Source organism: Mesoplodon bidens (assembly GCF_964165515.1).
Source record: "Mesoplodon bidens genome assembly, contig: HAP1_SCAFFOLD_84, whole genome shotgun sequence".
NCBI classification, from domain to species: Eukaryota; Metazoa; Chordata; class Mammalia; order Artiodactyla; family Ziphiidae; genus Mesoplodon; species Mesoplodon bidens.
The window spans coordinates 1,677,434-1,694,942 of record NW_027672468.1 but is presented as its reverse complement, the minus strand read 5'-3'; the positions used below and the strand labels follow the sequence as shown (position 1 = coordinate 1,694,942).

General features: G+C 51.2%; 1 pseudogene across 1 annotated transcript in view; it reads left to right on the top strand.

Annotated features, from left to right (window-relative positions):
• The window catches only part of LOC308610178 (E3 ubiquitin ligase RNF157-like), a 233,694-nt pseudogene extending 221,717 nt beyond the window's left edge, over positions 1-11,977 (top strand). The window contains exon 19 of the transcript in view: positions 11,768-11,977. The product of the transcript in view is annotated as an E3 ubiquitin ligase RNF157-like (transcript). The remainder of the gene's footprint in view (positions 1-11,767) is intronic.
• The last annotated feature ends 5,532 nt before the right edge of the window (positions 11,978-17,509 follow it).

The following is a 17,509-nucleotide window of genomic DNA, read 5'->3' as shown; positions in this document are numbered from 1 at the left end:
CAAAGGCCTGCAGAGTGTCCCCTGATGCACTCCTCATGATCTCTGGGTCCCCAGAGGGAAAGGGGCTGAGAGGCGGCCCTCGGGGGTCCCCTGCAGCCAGGGCCTCGGCACCTCTATATGTGCAATGGGGAGACTGTACCCACAGCCCCGAGGAGCAGGCGGCAAAGGAGGCACAGCCCCCTCCCTGGCCCTGGGGACTCACTCACAAAGGCCGTTCTTGCCCAGGGCTCGGCTCACGTTCCCCACCTCGCCCAAGTTGAGGGCCTGCCCAGACTCACCTGCGGTCCTCGCCTGGGCCTGTCTCCAGCTCCTCCCTCCCTTGGTCCCTTCCTGAAGGGACAGGGTGTGACGTCAGAGGGCCCCAGCCCCTGGGGCCCCACTTGCCACCCTGGGGTTCACTCACCCAGCCCAGGGCCTTCCCTCCAATGCAGGTTGGGGCTGAGGGAGGCCATCAGGGCAGATGGAAGACGGGGTGCCTAGACCCTACAGCTCCAGCCTGTGAGGAATCAACGTACTAGAGTTCTGATGGGGAAACTGAGGCACAGCAAGTATGTGACACTCAGCAGGCACCTTTCAACCCCCTCACCCCAGCTTTGCCTGGAACCCATCTCTCCCCCGAGCCCGCACCTGGCCCCGCCAGCACACCCTTGTGGTGCACAGCCCCTTCCCCCAGCACTCACGTGCAGGTGCGCACAGACACAGACACACACACACACACACACACACAAATGGGCACTGTCCTACACAATCCTGCCCAGCCTCCACGGGCCCCATTCTCCTGAAGCCCCTTTCTTTCCTTGCACTCGAGGCTGGCTCCAGGACAACCTGGCATTCCCCCGCCAACTTGCTGCTTTCCCTTGCTAATTATTCCAAATATTTCAGAAGGGTGCACACACTGCAGGGCCAGCCGGGTTGGGGCCTTACAGAGCTCAGGAGGCAGCCCATCCCCTTCCCACCACTTGCTGAGGAGGCTGCCCCAACCTCCCTCTGAGACTCCCTTCACCCCCTAAGCAACGACTCCCTCCCTCTCCCCACCACCCTCCGGCCTTCCTGCCCACGCTCCCCAGCACTGGGGGAACATGGGGGCTCCAGCCCCTCCACTGGTCCCCAGGCTCAGCCTCCAGCCCCCGCCAAACGGGGTACACCCTGGATTGACAGGTGGGGCCGGTCACTGTCCCCCTTCCTCACCCTCTGCCTGGGCCCATGCTGGGGGAAGAGGGGCAAGGTCAGGGGCTGGCAGAACTGCCTGCCAGGTAAGGAAAGGCTGAAGAAGCTTCTGGCTGCCAGGAAGAATCCCCAGGAGCTCCTGAAAATCCCTATGCTTGGGACTAGCGTCTCTGGGGCTGGGACCCAAACACTGGCACTTTTAAGGGTCCATGGATGCTGCCAACGAGCAGCCAAAGCTAAGAGGGGGCTCCGAAGCGGCCAGAACACAGGGCTTCACACACCCTTTCAGCAGGCAGCGTTTGGGGGTTGGCGGTGGAGGGGGCGGGAAGCGTGAGTGGATCCTGTCCCTCCTATTCAGCCCTGCCCCGGCCCTTGGCTGGGTGGCTTTTCCAAAAAACGTTCAGTGACTCCGTATTTATTTAGAGATTCAATGTAATCCCAGTCAATATATATTTTGTGCCCTTAACAGTAAGTTGCAGACAGGCTGCCCCATTAGCACTAGATACTTTAGTGTGTGTTTCCTTAGAACAAGGACACGCCTCCTTAATCCCAGTACCACCATCACAATCAGGAAATGAACACTGACCTGGTAATCCCATGTAACCGCAGACCCCCTTCACGTCTTGCAGATCACCCCAGTAATGCTCCTCTCCATTCCAGCATCCCAATCCAAGACCCCATGTTGCACTGAGCTGTCCTTTCTCTTTTGCCCTGTGTGGCTTTGAGCCCATGACTCAAGCTCTCTGCGCAGGTTTTGCATTTCCTTTGATCTCCACTTTTGAGGTGAGAAGCCCTTCAGCCACTTCACCCTCAGGTGTGGTGCAGTCCCTTCCCAAAGCAAGAAGCCAGCTTTCTGTCTCCTCACTTCCCACCTCGTCCCTATCCTCCCTCCCCCATGTATCGCCAGCCAGGAAAGGGATGAGGGGCAATGTTCAGGAACTCAGTCTTTGGGGACCCTCGCCATCTGCCCACGGGACAGGCCACCCCCAGCTCCAGTGACGGGAAGGCCCCCGGGATGGGATTCCATGCTGGCCTGAAGCAAATGCGCCAGGCCTCCTGAAGAGCTGAGCTGAGGGCAGGAAACAGTCTTCTCCCCGCCTCTGCCCCCCTCAACATACTGGGGACCCAGACTTGAAGAAGGAAGGTCATGTCCATGGTGTCCTCCCAGATCAGCACCGACACCGTCTCCTCCATGTCCGGCTCCTACATCGCCCCTGGCACGGAAGAGGACGGGGAGGCTGTCCCCTGCCCCCGGGCTGCCAGCAGGACCCCCTCAGAAAAAGGAGACGTAAGAGAGGAGCATGGGATCGCCCTCGCCGCTCTGCTCTGCTGTGTACACGAGTCCCAAGGACCTCAGTCCAGGGCCTGCCAGGGAGATCGGCAAAGCCCCCCAGTGCTCGGGAGGGGAGCCCTGGAAAACACGTTACCGGGTTGTTGAATCAAAGACTCCCTCAGTTGTGAACTTCCATGTGGCACCACTTCTGTCCTGAGGACTTGGTTTGGGTTTGCTGCCAGGAGAGCTGGGTAGGAGAGCCGGTGGCATTTGCACCTTGACTTTTGTTGCTCCTTGGCAGATGACGCCAGCGGCGTCTCCAGACTGCAACTTTGCAGGCCTCGTCGCCACAGCTGAAGAGCAGGATGCAGAGGTAAGAGCAAGGTGGACGCTGGTGCCCCTCCACAGTCAGTGGGACTGCCAGCGCTGGCACAGGATGCAAATAGGATGGGGGCTGTTCTGGAAGAAGCCTTCCAAGGTGGTGCTCTTGGATCTGTTAGAGGCAGGGTGCAGAGCAGAGGGACTGTCCGGTTAGCAGAGTGTGCTGGTCTCAGCGTAATAGGTGTGGGGTGAGTTCCAGAGGGAAGTCTTCCAGGCGAGACCCTTGAGAGGTGTTTGTCCTCCAATTCACTTAGTATTTACCTGGCACAGGCATCTCACATCTTCCTGGCACTGGGGGACACAAAGACCGAGTGACATGGCTGTTCCCTGCCCACACCCCGAATCCACCCATCCCACCCATTCTGCAGCTCCATCTGATGGAGGAATCAGAGTTATAACTCAGCGTGAGAAGTGCTCTGACGGAGGTGTGCCTGAAGTATATGGAATGCCCAGCTCCCAGTGGGGACTCTACAACTTTCTCTTGAGCCAGATGTTCTCAAAGGAGTATCTGGATGGGACTGGGGATCCTAAAGGGTTCCTGAAAGTTTTATGATCTCACGGTTTGCTTTTTCATTTGACAACTTTTATTTCCACCTGAGAGAAACAGTGTGAGCTGAACTATTACCAAGGCTATACCTGACAGTCCCAGGGTCCCTCTGTAAGGTGCCTCAGACCTGGTCCCTCTGGAACGTGCCTCAGACCTGGTCCCTACGGGCCGATCCTGCCTCGCCAAGCAAAATCTGCCTCTGCTGGGCCTCCCAGCCATCTCACACGGACAGGAAATGTCTGGATACCATGAGGGTGATTAGTTCTGTCTTCTGACAATCAGTAGACTCATTTCACTGCTTTATGGACTCACAGTGCCTTCCTTCTGTCCTAGCGAAATGATGTTCTAGAAGAAGAGGATGGATCACCCACACAAGAAGATGGTAAAAGACCTGGTCTTTTGCTCGCTTTTATTATATTTCTTTCCCGGGTATTCTCTGAAGGGTAGAGAAAGGGGCACTGGTGTGACTTGGTGGCACTGCTCAAGGGTGTGGCTTTGGGGAAAGGTTGTCTCCTTGATGGAATATCAAAGCAAGCAGGGTATCTGAGGACCTCAGCAGCCTTCCTGGCTCTTTCTGGGCCTCTGAGCCAAGGCTGCAGAAGATACATGGAGTTCTCCATCTACGTTGAGTAGATCCTGAAGCTTCTTGGGCAACTGCCATCACCTTCCTTCCTGCTTCAGCTTCTCAGCTGAGTCTCACAGAACTGCTCTAGCAGCCCCAAAGTTCATCTGCAGCAGGAGAACAGCTTCCTCCCCTTGGGGGAACCGACTGTTAGGCAGTAGGTTTTCCTGCTTTAGTGAAGAAAACGGCTGGTGTTACAGTAGCAGAAGGATCACAGCCCTGGCGGCACAGCAAATGTGAGGTGAAGAGACGTTAGCAGCTCAGCGTGCACTAGTGTTTGTAGGCTATTGGAACGAGTCTCTTTACCATCGTTCAGGCCTCAAGTAGATATTTTTTTTTTAATTGCAAGAGTTGGTTTACAATGTTGTGTGAGTTTCTGCTGTACAGCCACGTGAATCAATTATACATATACATATATCCACTCTTTTTTTAGATTCTTTTCCCATATAGGCCATTACAGGGTACTGAGTAGAGTCCCCTGTGCTCTACAGCAGGTCCTTATTAGTTATCTATTTTATATATAGTAGTGTGTATATGTCAATCCCAATCTCCCAATTTATCCCTCCCCTCTCTTGCCCCCCGCCATAACCATAAGTTTGTTTTCTACACCTGTGACTCTATTTCTGTTTTGTAAATAAGGTCAATCATATCTTCAGTCGGAAAAAGTTTGTTTCTAGTAAGCCGAGAAGCGAAGGAAGGACCTACATATAGAGCAAGGAAGTGGCGGGTGGGGGGGGTTAGGCGAGCTGGGAATCCCACGTGGAATTGTAGGACCAGGTGTCCCCGGAACCGGTGTATCTTCCGTCTGCTCCTCTGAGGTGCCTCCACAGAAGGGCAACCTCTAGAGCAAACCTGGATCCCAGCCTGGATGCAGATGTCATGCTAGTCGCTTCTGCTTTGGCCATGGTGGTTGCTTGGTGGGTGGTGTGGTGTGCAGGGGGTGCACATGTGCACATGACCACTCTCTCCTGGCCAAGTAGTGCCGGAGGAGGGGTGGTCGCCCAGGCTGTGCCTCTGTTGCCCGCGCACGCCAACCAAGCCGGGGTTGGGCGCTACCTCCCCTCGGTTGATGTCTTCAGGGCGCAAGGCTCTGAGTTCTCCATTGTGATTGTCGTCCCCAGTAGAATATTTGCTTCTAAAAGGCACAGGGCAGTACGTGCTTTCCGCCTGACATTCCATATGTGGTTTCCACCTGACATGCTGTACACAGTAGATGTATGTTTCTTCCTCTGCCTTTCACCAAGGAAAAAAAAAAAAAAACGGGTGGGGGGCTTGAAAAAATAACATCTAAAACTGTCCCCTTCCCATCTTACACGACTGTAGGTTTCTGGTCATCCCCTTAAAACATCCTCAGAATAGCAAATTAAGTCTCAAAGAAAATAAAACATAATTTTGCCAGCGATGCGATTCTTTGATTTGAGGTGCAAAATTACGGGACCAAAGAGCTTTAATTGCCATTTTATGTATTAGTCATTTCGCAGAGCCTTGTGGTCATAAACACACCCCACGTGCACCGAAAGACACAGGCCGGAGCCTGGGGTCACTTCCCCCGTGGCTCTCCTAGCTCTTCCAGCCTGGCTTAGCTCTGCTGTGGGCCAGGGTCTGTGTGTCTGAATCCCACAGACCTCCCCAGCGCCTGATTTCCCAGGAACAAAGGCTGGAAAGGGGCCAGTTAAGGAAACAGTGCAGAACAGAGCGAGAACACAAACGTACCCACACAGTTTCCTTTATTGTCCACTCTCCCCACTTAATTATTGACTTTTTTTTGAAATATGATTTGATGATTTTGTCTCCATCCTTAAGATTTTTATTTTAAGGACAGCAAAGCAGAGAAAAACACAGCCAGGTCCTCTCTAACTGCCTTAACTCCGTTACAGGCCAGAGGACATTCGCATTTCTAGGTATGGTGTGTGACAATAACAATGACTTTGACATCGCCAGCATGAAAGCACTGGACAATAAGCTGTGCTGTGTGGTCTGCTTAACCGGTGAGTGGCAGTCTGCTGAACCTGAACTTGGTGGGAGATGCTCCCCTGCTCGCACCCCTGCTCTCACCCTAGGACACCCATCTCCTGCCCTGCAGTTCCTGCAAGAAGGCATGGGCTTTGCTAAGGTGCTGGGAGCCAGTTGCTGAAAGGAAGTGAGGCGGCCTCGGGAGAGTCCTTGGGCAAAGAGCGACTCTGCTCTAAACGAATCTATTTGGGCATGGAGAAAGGCGCAAAAATACCCACAAAGCCTTCCGATTTGGCCTGACCGTGCCCCCTCCATCATGATCTTGCAGATCCCATGGCAGGGGGCCTGGTCTTGTTTCCATCAACAGGCAGTTTAAGGCAGACACGGCCTCTGTGATAAGGTCTTGGAAAGAGAGCCTGAGCCCTTGAAAAGGGAACCTGTAGCCCCTCAGAGGAGAGTGGTTAGTTAGGATCAGAGAGGAATTTCAAAGCCTGCATTTTATAGACTAGCTCTGTGACCCAGTGAGCCCTGGGCGACCACCAGTTGCCTTGTGCTCCCTAGATTTGGATCCCAAAGGAACGATCAGGGGTCGAGGGTGACTCTTCTCCCTGGAGCCCTAACTCTATAAATTCAATCAGGGCCATCAACGTGCCCCTTATTCCTTCTCATGACACTAAACTGAATCCGGGATGAGCTCTCAGGAGGAGCCCACCTGTCAGTCACACTCTGCGCACTGATGTCTCTCTGCTCCGTGCTCACCAAGGGCTTCACCAACCATGGCTCTAAAGCCACATCTTGCCCGGTGGACTAGGTCGAAATTGCCCCTCCTGGGTTCACAGCAGAGACTGCCTTCATGTTGCGTGGTTTGTAATCTCTTAAACATGCCCTGGACATACTTAAGCTTCAGGACAGCCACGTCCCGTCATGGGTCCAGTGCTTTACTCTCTTGGCGACGTGGTTACAGGTGCTGGAGGGACACAAACTCCTGTGGTTGCCACTCTCCATCAGATTGCAAAAGACCCAGGTTCTCACCCCTCTGGCCCCATGAAGGCTTGTGGTGGAGGAAGCCATAATCCCCAGAGACACCTCCCACGGCCTTCCCAGGGGCTGTCCGGTCCCTTCCCACTTAGCGTTGACCCAGCCAGGCCTGGGCCAGAGTGGCTGAGGTCCAGGGTACACTTCACTTCCTGCCTTCCTACTCTTTACCTGGCTTCTGCCTGTCCATTTGTTTCTCATGTCTTTTTGCCAAATGTACGTCTGTCTGTCCAGTTTGTTTATTTTGAAACTCATTTAGGTTATCCAGACTTCGTGTGAAAGTTCATGTTCACCCACACCCAACCCCAAGCTTGCTGGGCGCACGCACATCCGAGGGGCCCTCGCTGAGGCTTCCGTTCCTAACTGGCAAGAGCCTGTATTTAATATGCTGAAATTTTCCAGGAAAAAACATATTTGTGAGACTAGATTAATCCCTGTTCCACAAAAGTGGGGATGCTTCTGTGGCAAAGGTTACAGGCAGGATTTGTTTTGGTCACTAGTTGGGGAAGATGCCATCTCTGCCCTCACTCCGCCCTGAGTCTGTGGCAGCTGTGCCGGCCAGCCGCTCACTGGGTTTCAAGAGAGGAATCTAGGCTCCTGCCTCCCCGCAGTGGCTCCCCACCAACCCCCGTGTTTGGCAGAGAGAGCTCCTGGGAATTGTTTCAGCCACCCATGCTGGTGGAAACTGACCCCAGGCCTTGTGCTTCCTCCTCTCCCTAACTCCTTCGGGCCAACCTGCTGGTGGATGTTTATTCCACTCTGGGATTGCGGCAGGGGAGCGAGACCTGGAAGGAAAACAATGCCTGGGCTTCTTTATGGTGATCTCGAGAGCCAGCCATTCTCAGATTAAACTGGCTTCACCGTTCAGGCCAGACATGAAACCGAATGACAGTGGCAGCTGCCGGGAGAGGGAGTTGACGGTCGCATCGTAGCCTCACCCCGAGGTCTCAAGGGCTCTTACGGGAGAAGGAAAGTGCATCTGCTCTCTTGGTAAAAGGTTTCTCATGTTCTGCTGTTAGCGTCACACTGGTAGTAAAGAGCTGGGGAACTCTCTGGAAGCATCTGTCGGGTTAATGTCAGGTCAATGACAGGAGCATCCACTGTGGTAGGTCTCGTGGAATCAACAGAACTCACCACGCTCAGCTGTAAATTCAAAGTTCCATCCTATGACTGAGGTGCCTCAGGCTGGCTTGGCCGTCAGGACAGCTTCTCAGGCACTTGGTCTCCCTCTCCACGCTGTTTCCCTCCCCACATGGATGCCACTCCCCTCATGGAGCGCCCACAAGGAGGGAGCCCGGGGAGCATCCCATGGTCCACCCTCCCCAGGCCCACAGGTGCTCTGCCAGGAGCCCCAGCTCGCGGCAAGGATGGCTCAGGTACCCATCCTCGCTGCTCTCATCAGCCTTGTGGGATTGATGTTGAGAAAGCACCTGTGTCATTCCAGCACCTCTTCCACTAAGAAGCCTCTGGGTCTTCTTTGGCCCTGAGACCAAGGTGCGGGGGGGGGGCGATGGTATGTTCTGAGATTGTTCTGCAAGGTTCTCAAAGGGAGGAAATCTGAGTTGACCATTGTAGGTGGTGAGCCGATTAGAAGCGTGAGGCCATGCTAGGTAGATGGGGCCCCAAGGAACCTGATGGAGTATCACACAGGCGTCAGGATAGTGGCCAGAGGACCAGTGACAATACTGTGAAAAGGCTCTGGGGAGTGTGATGGGAAAAAGCAAAGATAATTTGAGTTTATTAGTGGAAATACAAATGTTTTTGTTTTGTTTTGTTTTGTTTTTTGTGGTACGCGTGCCTCTCACTGTTGTGGCCTCTCCCATTGTGGAGCACAGGCTCCGGATGCGCAGGCTCAGCGGCCATGGCTCACGGGCCCAGACGCTCCGTGGCATCTGGGATTTTCCCGGACCAGGGCATGAACCCATGTCCTCTGCATCGGCAGGCAGACTCTCAACCACTGCGCCACCAGGGAAGCCCGATACAGATGTTTTTAAATGATGGCATTCGACAGGATTGGGCATACCGATGAAATCTAAAAGTACTTATGGAGGGAATTCCCTGGCCGACCAGAGGTAAGGACTCAGCACTTTCATTTCAGTGACCTGGTTCAATCCTTGGTCGGAGAACTAAGATCCTCCAAGCCACTGCACAGCCAAAAACAAAACAAAGAAAAGTACTTATGGAGACCTGAAATAACCCAAGACTAAGACGCCACTAGGAAGGGCTATGCTTCTCAGATACTAAGGAAAAATCGGAATTAACTTTCTCTTTTCTTGGAGAGAAACTCTACAAGATGGTGGAACTGTTACAGACCTTAAATTTAATTAGTGGCTGGGTAGAGGCAGGAAAGAGGTGTGTGGAATCCCCCTAGATGTGCTCCCCAAATCTGCCTCTAGAGGTCTCCTCACTTCCCCGTTTCTGAGCCTGAGGATGGAATTAAGTGGGAACCACATTTCTCTACCTCCCGTGAAGGATTTTCAATCTCCAGGCTCCCTTTTCTGGCTGAGGGCTGGACAGAATGGCAGCACTCGCTCAGGAAGTCCTCCTGCGCCTTCCAGGCTTACCTTCTGCATCCAGGATGCACGTAGCAGCAGGGTTTCGCCGAGGGTCTGGCAGAAGCCTTTTTAGAGGAAAGAGCACCACCGACTGTACTAAGAAGCTGGGGAGATCAGAGACTTCAGGTCTGAGTCTTGAGGCTGTTTCAGAAGGAGCCAGTTTTCAGCCCTGGCTCAGAATCTGGACCGGTGGTGTTTGTAGCAAGGACTCAAGAATTCAGAGCCAGGCAGCCTGGCAGCCAGTGGTGGTGGCGGTGAGGCTGCGGCAGTGTTTTGATTTGACTTTCTGTGTGTGTGTGTGTGTGCGCGTGCGTGTGCGCGCGTGTGTGTGTGTGTGTCTTCTCTACTTTTTACCATTTGCTTTTGGTCTTTCATACCAAACAGCCGCAGTTCCGGAGTCCTGCCCATTAAACACAGAGGAATAAGTATGAGATCTACCAAATTATATAAAATGAAGGAACAACTTATTTCATCTGGGGGTTCCTAACTTAAAAGGGCAATCTTGCCTGCTCTTCATCTTGTCACCCTTAGAGCGGTAAAGCACTGTGGACCCATGTGCCGGACTCCGGTACCCCCAGGGAGTACAGATCCCCGCATTCCATCAGGCTGTGAGAGATACCTAAACTTTTCCTGTCCCACTCACTCCCCTTCCCCTGGGGTCCACCTCCACAAGACTATTATTAGACCCTTAGGGCGGAGTAGCACACCAGGACATTTATGGGTATACACAATTTATACCCGCTGAATCCCAGTGCTTCTGCCATTAAAGGGTTTCGTGTCTTGGGCTGGCCTAACCTGAAGCTGAACCCAGACATTGGTGAGTGGACTCCCTCAAATGTGACACAGTGAGCCTCACGCCCACCCTCCAGGGTCAGCTGGCTCCGTCCACGAACTGAGCCCTCTGAAGGGCATGGCTCTCGGCTCTGCCCTGGAAGAGATCACCGTGTGCTGGAGGATCCAGCAATTTCCACACAGCATGAGAAATTGGGTGGTCGTACGGGCCAGTGGGGGAACACTTCGGAGCATGCTGGACCCCATCTGGCTTCAGGGGGGGCCTTCTGGGGGCAGGTGCTGGAAGAAGCAGCTCAGCAGTCCTCGGCCAGAGAATGGAAGGCTTTCCCCAAACTCAGGGGGTTAGGGCTTCATCCTCTCCCTTCAGAAGGGGCATCTCGCTGCACTGGGGGGACTGAATCAGATGGAGTCAGTCTGTGGGATGGGAGGACGACTTGGGGGAGATGAGTGTAGCCTGAGCAAGGCCTGGGGGGCGGATGGTTTTCGCGCACATTCTGTGAGTCAGGCGCCCTGCTCACCACTCTTCAATGTCACCTCGCTTAGTCTCACAGCATCCCTGGGGAGTAAGTACTTGTCTCCCATCTGATGGATGGGAAAACCTGGGCTCCAAGTACAGTGACCTGCCCAAGGTCACACAGTCAGTACGTTACAAGCTGGGGCTGTAACCCGGTTTTCTGACTACAGATTTAGACCTTACTAGAGCTTGAACAAGCAGGAGGTCATGGTGGATTGGATACAGAGCATGAAGGAGAGAGAAGCACCAAGAGTGGGTTTCCAGCATGGGCAGCGGGTGCTTCTCGTGCAGGAACTGCAGTACAAGGGGGGAAGATGATGAGTTTCGTGGATGGTACCCGGGGGACCCCAAAGCTCTGGAGCTAATGTCTCCTGGGGTTGGTGGCACCAGCTGATAGCAACTCTCGGTGGGCTGTTCAGGTGCAGAAGGAGAGGAACAGCTGTCACTCTGTTCTCTGCCATGCCATTTGGTCCCTGGCACCCTGCTGGGCAGCCAGTCCCTTCCTGCCCCACCCTGGCCCCCACAGCAAACACTAACTCTGAGCCCAAATTAACACACTCTTCTCCCTCCCCTTCACCTCCTCCTGCTCTCGTGAAAGTCTCAGCCAGACTCAGTTTCTTTTCCTGGTCCGCTGTAACACTTAGGGAAACTTCAAGACCAAATAAAGATACAAAGGTGGAGCCTACGGCAAGCTCACAAAACAAGGACCATCCTGCATGTCCCTCCATCAGAGGGCCACCGTGGCCATGACTGTCCCTAGCCCAGTGGACGCCACTGCTCCCAAGTTTCACGTGCTGTGGTTTGCACCCTGTGGGAGTTCCAGGTAATGCGCATCTTGCCAGTTTTCGTGCCAAACTCCGGACTGTCCTGCCAGAGACACCATCTACACCAAACCAAAGGTCCGGTAACCTTCCTTTCCTCTTCTCAGGTGCCTGGCAGGCTGACGACAACGTGGTCAGTCGTCGGAACACGCAGTGCAGACGCTCATCTTCTGGCAGCCTGGAGGACCCCGAGAACAGGCTCTGCGTGTGGGATCCTTTGGCCATCTGAGAGCCTTAGCCCCTGTACCAGGGCTCTCCTCCCGTTCTCACATCCCATCCTGGCCTCATGGCACCACTGACCTCCTGGGCATCCTCAGCAAGACACACGGAGACTTTTGAGACCCACGTGAAAGCTGGATGCTGAGGGCACCTGACCCTTCTCCCAGACTCATCTTCTTCCGCAACCGTGATCCTTCCCCTCTCAGAAGGGACTGGAAACCTCTTTTCTCCTTGTGGGCTAAAGCCACTCGAACTGCAGCTCATGAGACCCTTTGCAGAGACTCTCTGGAATGTTTCCACTGTATCTTGATCTTCAGGTGGAGCTGTGGCCTACAGACTGGTTATTTCTTGTGCATCTTTTCTTTTTTTTCTCCTTAGGAGGTAGACCAAGAAGACTCAAGAGTTTGGGTGACTTCATTACAAACACCCATCTGGCATTTTCTAGTCTCTGGGACATCATGACCAATCTGAGACCTGCAGTTTGGGGTGGCGTTGGGGGATGACTCCTGTGAGAAGGGAAAGCCATATTGCACTGTAAGTGGGGTTTCCCTCAAAATGCATTAGGAGCTCCTCTCTCAAGGACAAGAAGCAGTGGCAACCACCAGAAGGTTGGTTGGGAAAACAGTTCTTGCTTCTGGTAGCAGAGGCTATGCCTCGTGTGTCTGCTTAGGAAGGAGGCCTTGAATCTGAGAACCCCTCAGTTAAATGATGACCTACCGGGGACTTCTTTATGATCAGGTGCACTCAGGAAGGCCTGGGGCTCCATCCTAAGGTGACACTGCAAAGGCATTTTTGACCCCCTCTATGTACCAGGCACTTGTTAGGGACTGTCGTATATTATCACGTTTCATCACTACCGCCCTGTCAGGTGGCATTCTTATCCCTGCTGCCCCCGTCTCCACCCCGCTTTTCTGAAAGAGTTGAAGAAAGAAGCTGAGAGAGGGGTGGACCGGTGGTGGTTCTCATTTGGTGCCCAGGAACCCCAAAGGAGGTTGGGGGAAGGGCTGAGCTGGGGTCAGTGGTGGTCTGGGAGGCTCCCCACCCCACCGGTTTTCCTCCCCTGTCCTCCAGATCAGCTGAGCCTGATGGGGGGAGCCGGAGGTACTGCCTTCCATAGGCTCATCAGAGATTTAGAGATATTGTTCAAATCACATGTGCACCCCACCTCACTCTGGTGTAGGGCATAGAAATAACAGCCTGAAACAGCAAGACCGTAAGCTGTTGGCTGTTCCTCCCTCAACACTAGTGTTATCAATGGATTCCTCATAGCTCTCTGATAGATGCATTGTCTGCTGGCTTTTGGAAGAGGTGGTTATTTAGTGGAGCATGAGATTGAGAAGCAAAGTGGGATCCAACATTTTGTGAGGCTGAGATATGACAGAGCCCTAGGCTATGCCCACCATGATGGCCTGAATTAGTAGTTGGAATTGTTGCCCTAGAAGAGCTTTTCAGGGTCCTTCCCAAGGCCTCAAAGAGAGCCCACTGCCAGGGCATGTTTTGCACCTCCTGTGTGGCTGCTTTGCGCCACCAGGTGCGTGGTGACCCTCACTGCCTGGTGGTTGTGGTTCACATCCTGCCCTGAGGGTGAGCAGGGGGAGGCCTGTGGTCCTGACAGACACTACATGAGCCAAGCCTGAATCTCAGCTTCTGCCTTGAGTTCCCGTGTCCACCCGCTCTGAAATCCTGCAGTGGGCTCTGCTGTTTCAGGCCCCATTTAATGTCCTTCCTTTCCCCGAAACATTCTTACAGCCCCTTTCATATTGATGATTCCAGCAATAACCACACTTCCTGATCTCCTTGAAGTCTGAGTCCCAGAAGCACTAGGGAAGGGGGCGCTCCCTTAGCCTGGGTTGGTGGTATACAGATCCACCTCCTCTCCGGGCAGGTAGTATTCAGAGTGTGGTGTTACCTGAGATGAAGGAGATGCAGGTAAACAGTTGCCACAGTGGCCAGGAACCCTAACTGGAAGCCATTGTCTTCACCCTTTCTGGAGGGTCTGTCTTCTCCCAGGAAGAGGCTCAGAGAGATTCCTCAAGGCCTTGGTTCCATAACCAAGACATACCCGGGTGAGAAGTGGCCCTTCACTCCTGTTTCTCAGACAGTTCCTGCTCTCTCGCCATCCCCTCACCTCTTTGCCTTCATTTAGCTCTTTGGCGAGCAGAAATATCCCATCCAAAAGGGCTGGGATCAGGGAACAGGGCACAGAGCCTGGTCGGGGAACCGGACAGCCGCCCCAGTTATCATCTGGGGATGGTCATGTTGTTAGCAGTTGACCCACAGAGAATATGACGGGGCCTGGTTTCTCACACAAGGACACAGACTAACCAGAGGCCTGGAGCTCCTTCCGGCCACACTCAGGTCGGAGCTCACCTATGAGCTCACTTCCGGGTGGTGTGGTGATCCCAGCCTTCTCACAGAGCGCTTTTTCCTTCTCCTCCCCAGTCCCATCCCACCAGAGGTCATGCCCACGCTGGGGCATCTCCTGGGCACGGATACACACACGTTAAGCCATCTCACCTGGGGAGAGTTTGTGTCCTGTTCACCTGACCTTGGCATGCTGCTTGCTCACTTTGCTTTAGGATCTGCACACCTAGTGTGTGTAAGTATGTGTGTACTGTTGTGCCAGCTGTGTACCCCTCACTCCCTGGAGTACACTCATGGGCACACTACAGTGGGGACGTCAAGGATGCAATATTTATGGACTGCTGCATGATTCTTAAAAATGAATAAAACTGTTCACAAGGGAAGGAGAGCTATTAATTGCCCAGTTGGCTTATTTGTGAAAGTTTCTGTCCGACTTTCTCCAGCACGCTTTTAATTCTTTGACTCAATAACAACTCACACTGCAGAAATATAGAAGATCATGAGAGATTACTACAAGAAACTCTATGCCAATAAAATGGACAACCTGGAAGAAATGGACAAATTCTTAGAAATGCACAACCTGCCAAGACTGAATCAGGAAGGAATAGAAAATATGAATAGACCAATCACAAGCACTGAAATGGAAACTGTGATTAAAAATCTTCCAACAAACAGAAGAAGCCCAGGACCAGATGGCTTCACAGGCGAATTCTATCAGACATTTAGAGAAGAGCTAACACCTATCCTTCTCAAACTCTTCCAAAATATAGCAGAGGGAGGAGCACTCCCAAACTCATTCTACGAGGCCACCATCACCTTGATACCAAAACCAGGCAAGGATGTCACAAAGAAAGAAAACTACAGGCCAATGTCACTGATGAACATAGATGTAAAAATCCTCAACAAAATACTAGCAAACAGAATCCAACAGCACATTAAAAGGATCAAACACCATGATCAAGTGGGGTTTATTCCAGGAATGCAAGGATTCTTCAATATACGCAAATCAATCAATGTGATACACCATATTAACAAATTGAAGGAGAAAAACCATATGATCATCTCAATAGATGCAGAGAAAGCTTTCGACAAAATTCAACAGCCATTTATGATAAAAACCCTGCAGAAAGTAGGCATACAGGGAACTTTCCGCAAGATAATAAAGGCCATATATGACAAACCCACAGCCAACATTGTCCTCAATGGTGAAAAGCTGAGACCATTTCCACTAAGATCAGGAATAAGACAACGTGGCCCACTCTCACCACACTTATTCAACTTAGTTTTGGAAGTTTTAGCAACAGCAATCAGAGAAGAAAAGGAAATAAAAGGAATCCAAATTGGAAAAGAAGAAGTAAAGATGTCGGTGTTTGCAGATGACATGATACTATACATAGAGAATCCTAAAGATGCTACCAGAAAACTACTAGAGCTAATCAATGAATTTGGTAAAGTAGCAGGATACAAAATTAATGCACAGAAATCTCTGGCACTCCTGTACACTAATGATGAAGAATCTGAAAGTGAAATCAAGAAAACACTCCCATTTACCATTGCACCAAAAAGAATAAAATACCTAGGAATAAACCTACCTAAGGAGACAAAAGACCTGTATGCAGAAAATTATAAGACACTGATGAAAGAAATGAAAGATGATACAAATAGATGGAGAGATATACCATGCTCCTGGATTGGAAAAATCGATATTGAGAAAATGACTCTACTACCCAAAGCAATCTACAGGTTCAATGCAATCCCTATCAAACTACCACTGGCATTTTTCACAGAACTGGAAGAAAACATTTCAAACTTTGTTTGGAAAAACAAAAGACTCCGAATAGCCAAAGCAATCTTGAGAATGAAAAACGGAGCTGGAGGAATCAGGCTCCCTGACTTCAGACTACACTACAAAGCTACAGTAATCAAGACAGTGTTTTACGGGCACAAAAACAGAACGATAGATCAATGGAACAGGATAGAAAGCCCAGAGATAAACCCACCCACATATGTTCAACTTATCTTTGATCAAGGAGGCAGGAATGTACAGTGGAGAAAGGACAGCCTTTTCAATAAGTGGTGCTGGGAAAACTGGACAGGGACATGTAAAAGTATGAGATTAGATCATTCCCTAACACCATACACAAAAATAAGCTCAAAATGGATTAAAGACCTAAATGTAAGGCCAGAAACTATCAAAGTCTTAGAGGAAAACATAGGCAGAACACTCTAGGACATAAATCCCAGCAAGATCCTTTTGGACCCACCTCCTAGAGAAATGGAAATAAAAACAAAGATAAACAAATGGGACCTAATGAAACTTCAAAGCTTTTGCACAGCAAAGGACACCATAAACAAGACCAAAAGACAACCCTCAGAATGGGAGAAAATATTTGCAAATGAAGCAACTGACAAAGGATTAATCTCCAAAATTTAAAAACAGCTCATGCAGCTCAAGAGCCAAAAAACAAACAACCCAATCCAAAAATGGGCAGAAGACTTAAATAGGCATTTCTCCAAAGAAGATATACAGACTGCCAACAAACACATGAAAGAATGCTCAACATCATTAATCATTAGAGAAATGCAAATCAAAACTACAATGAGATATCATCTCACACCAGTCAGAATGGCCATCATCAAGAAATCTAGAAACAATAAATGCTGGAGAGGGTGTGGAGAAAAGGGAACACTCTTGCACTGCTGGTGGGAATGTGAATTGGTACAGCCACTATGGAGAACAGTATGGAGGTTCCTTAAAAGACTAAACATAGAACTACCATATGACCCAGCAATCCCACTACTAGGCATATACCCTGAGAAAACCATACTTCAAAAAGAGGCATGTACCAAAATGTTCATTGCAGCTCTATTCACAATAGCCCGGAGATGGAAACAACCTAAGTGTCCATCATCGGATGAATGGATAAAGAAGATGTGGCACATATATACAATGGAATATTACTCAGCCATAAAAAGAAACGAAACTGAGCTATTTGTAATGAGGTGGATAGACCTAGAGTCTGTCATACAGAGTGAAGTAAGTCAGAAAGAGAACGACAAATACCGTATGCTAACACATATATATGGAATTTTAAAAAAAATGTCATGAAGAACCTAGGGGTAAAACAGGAATAAAGTCACAGACCTACTTGAGAATGGACTTGAGGATATGGGGAGGGGGAAGGGTAAGCTGTGACAAAGCGAAAGAGAGGCATGGACATATATACACTACGGAACGTAAGGTAGATAGATAATGGGAAGCAGCC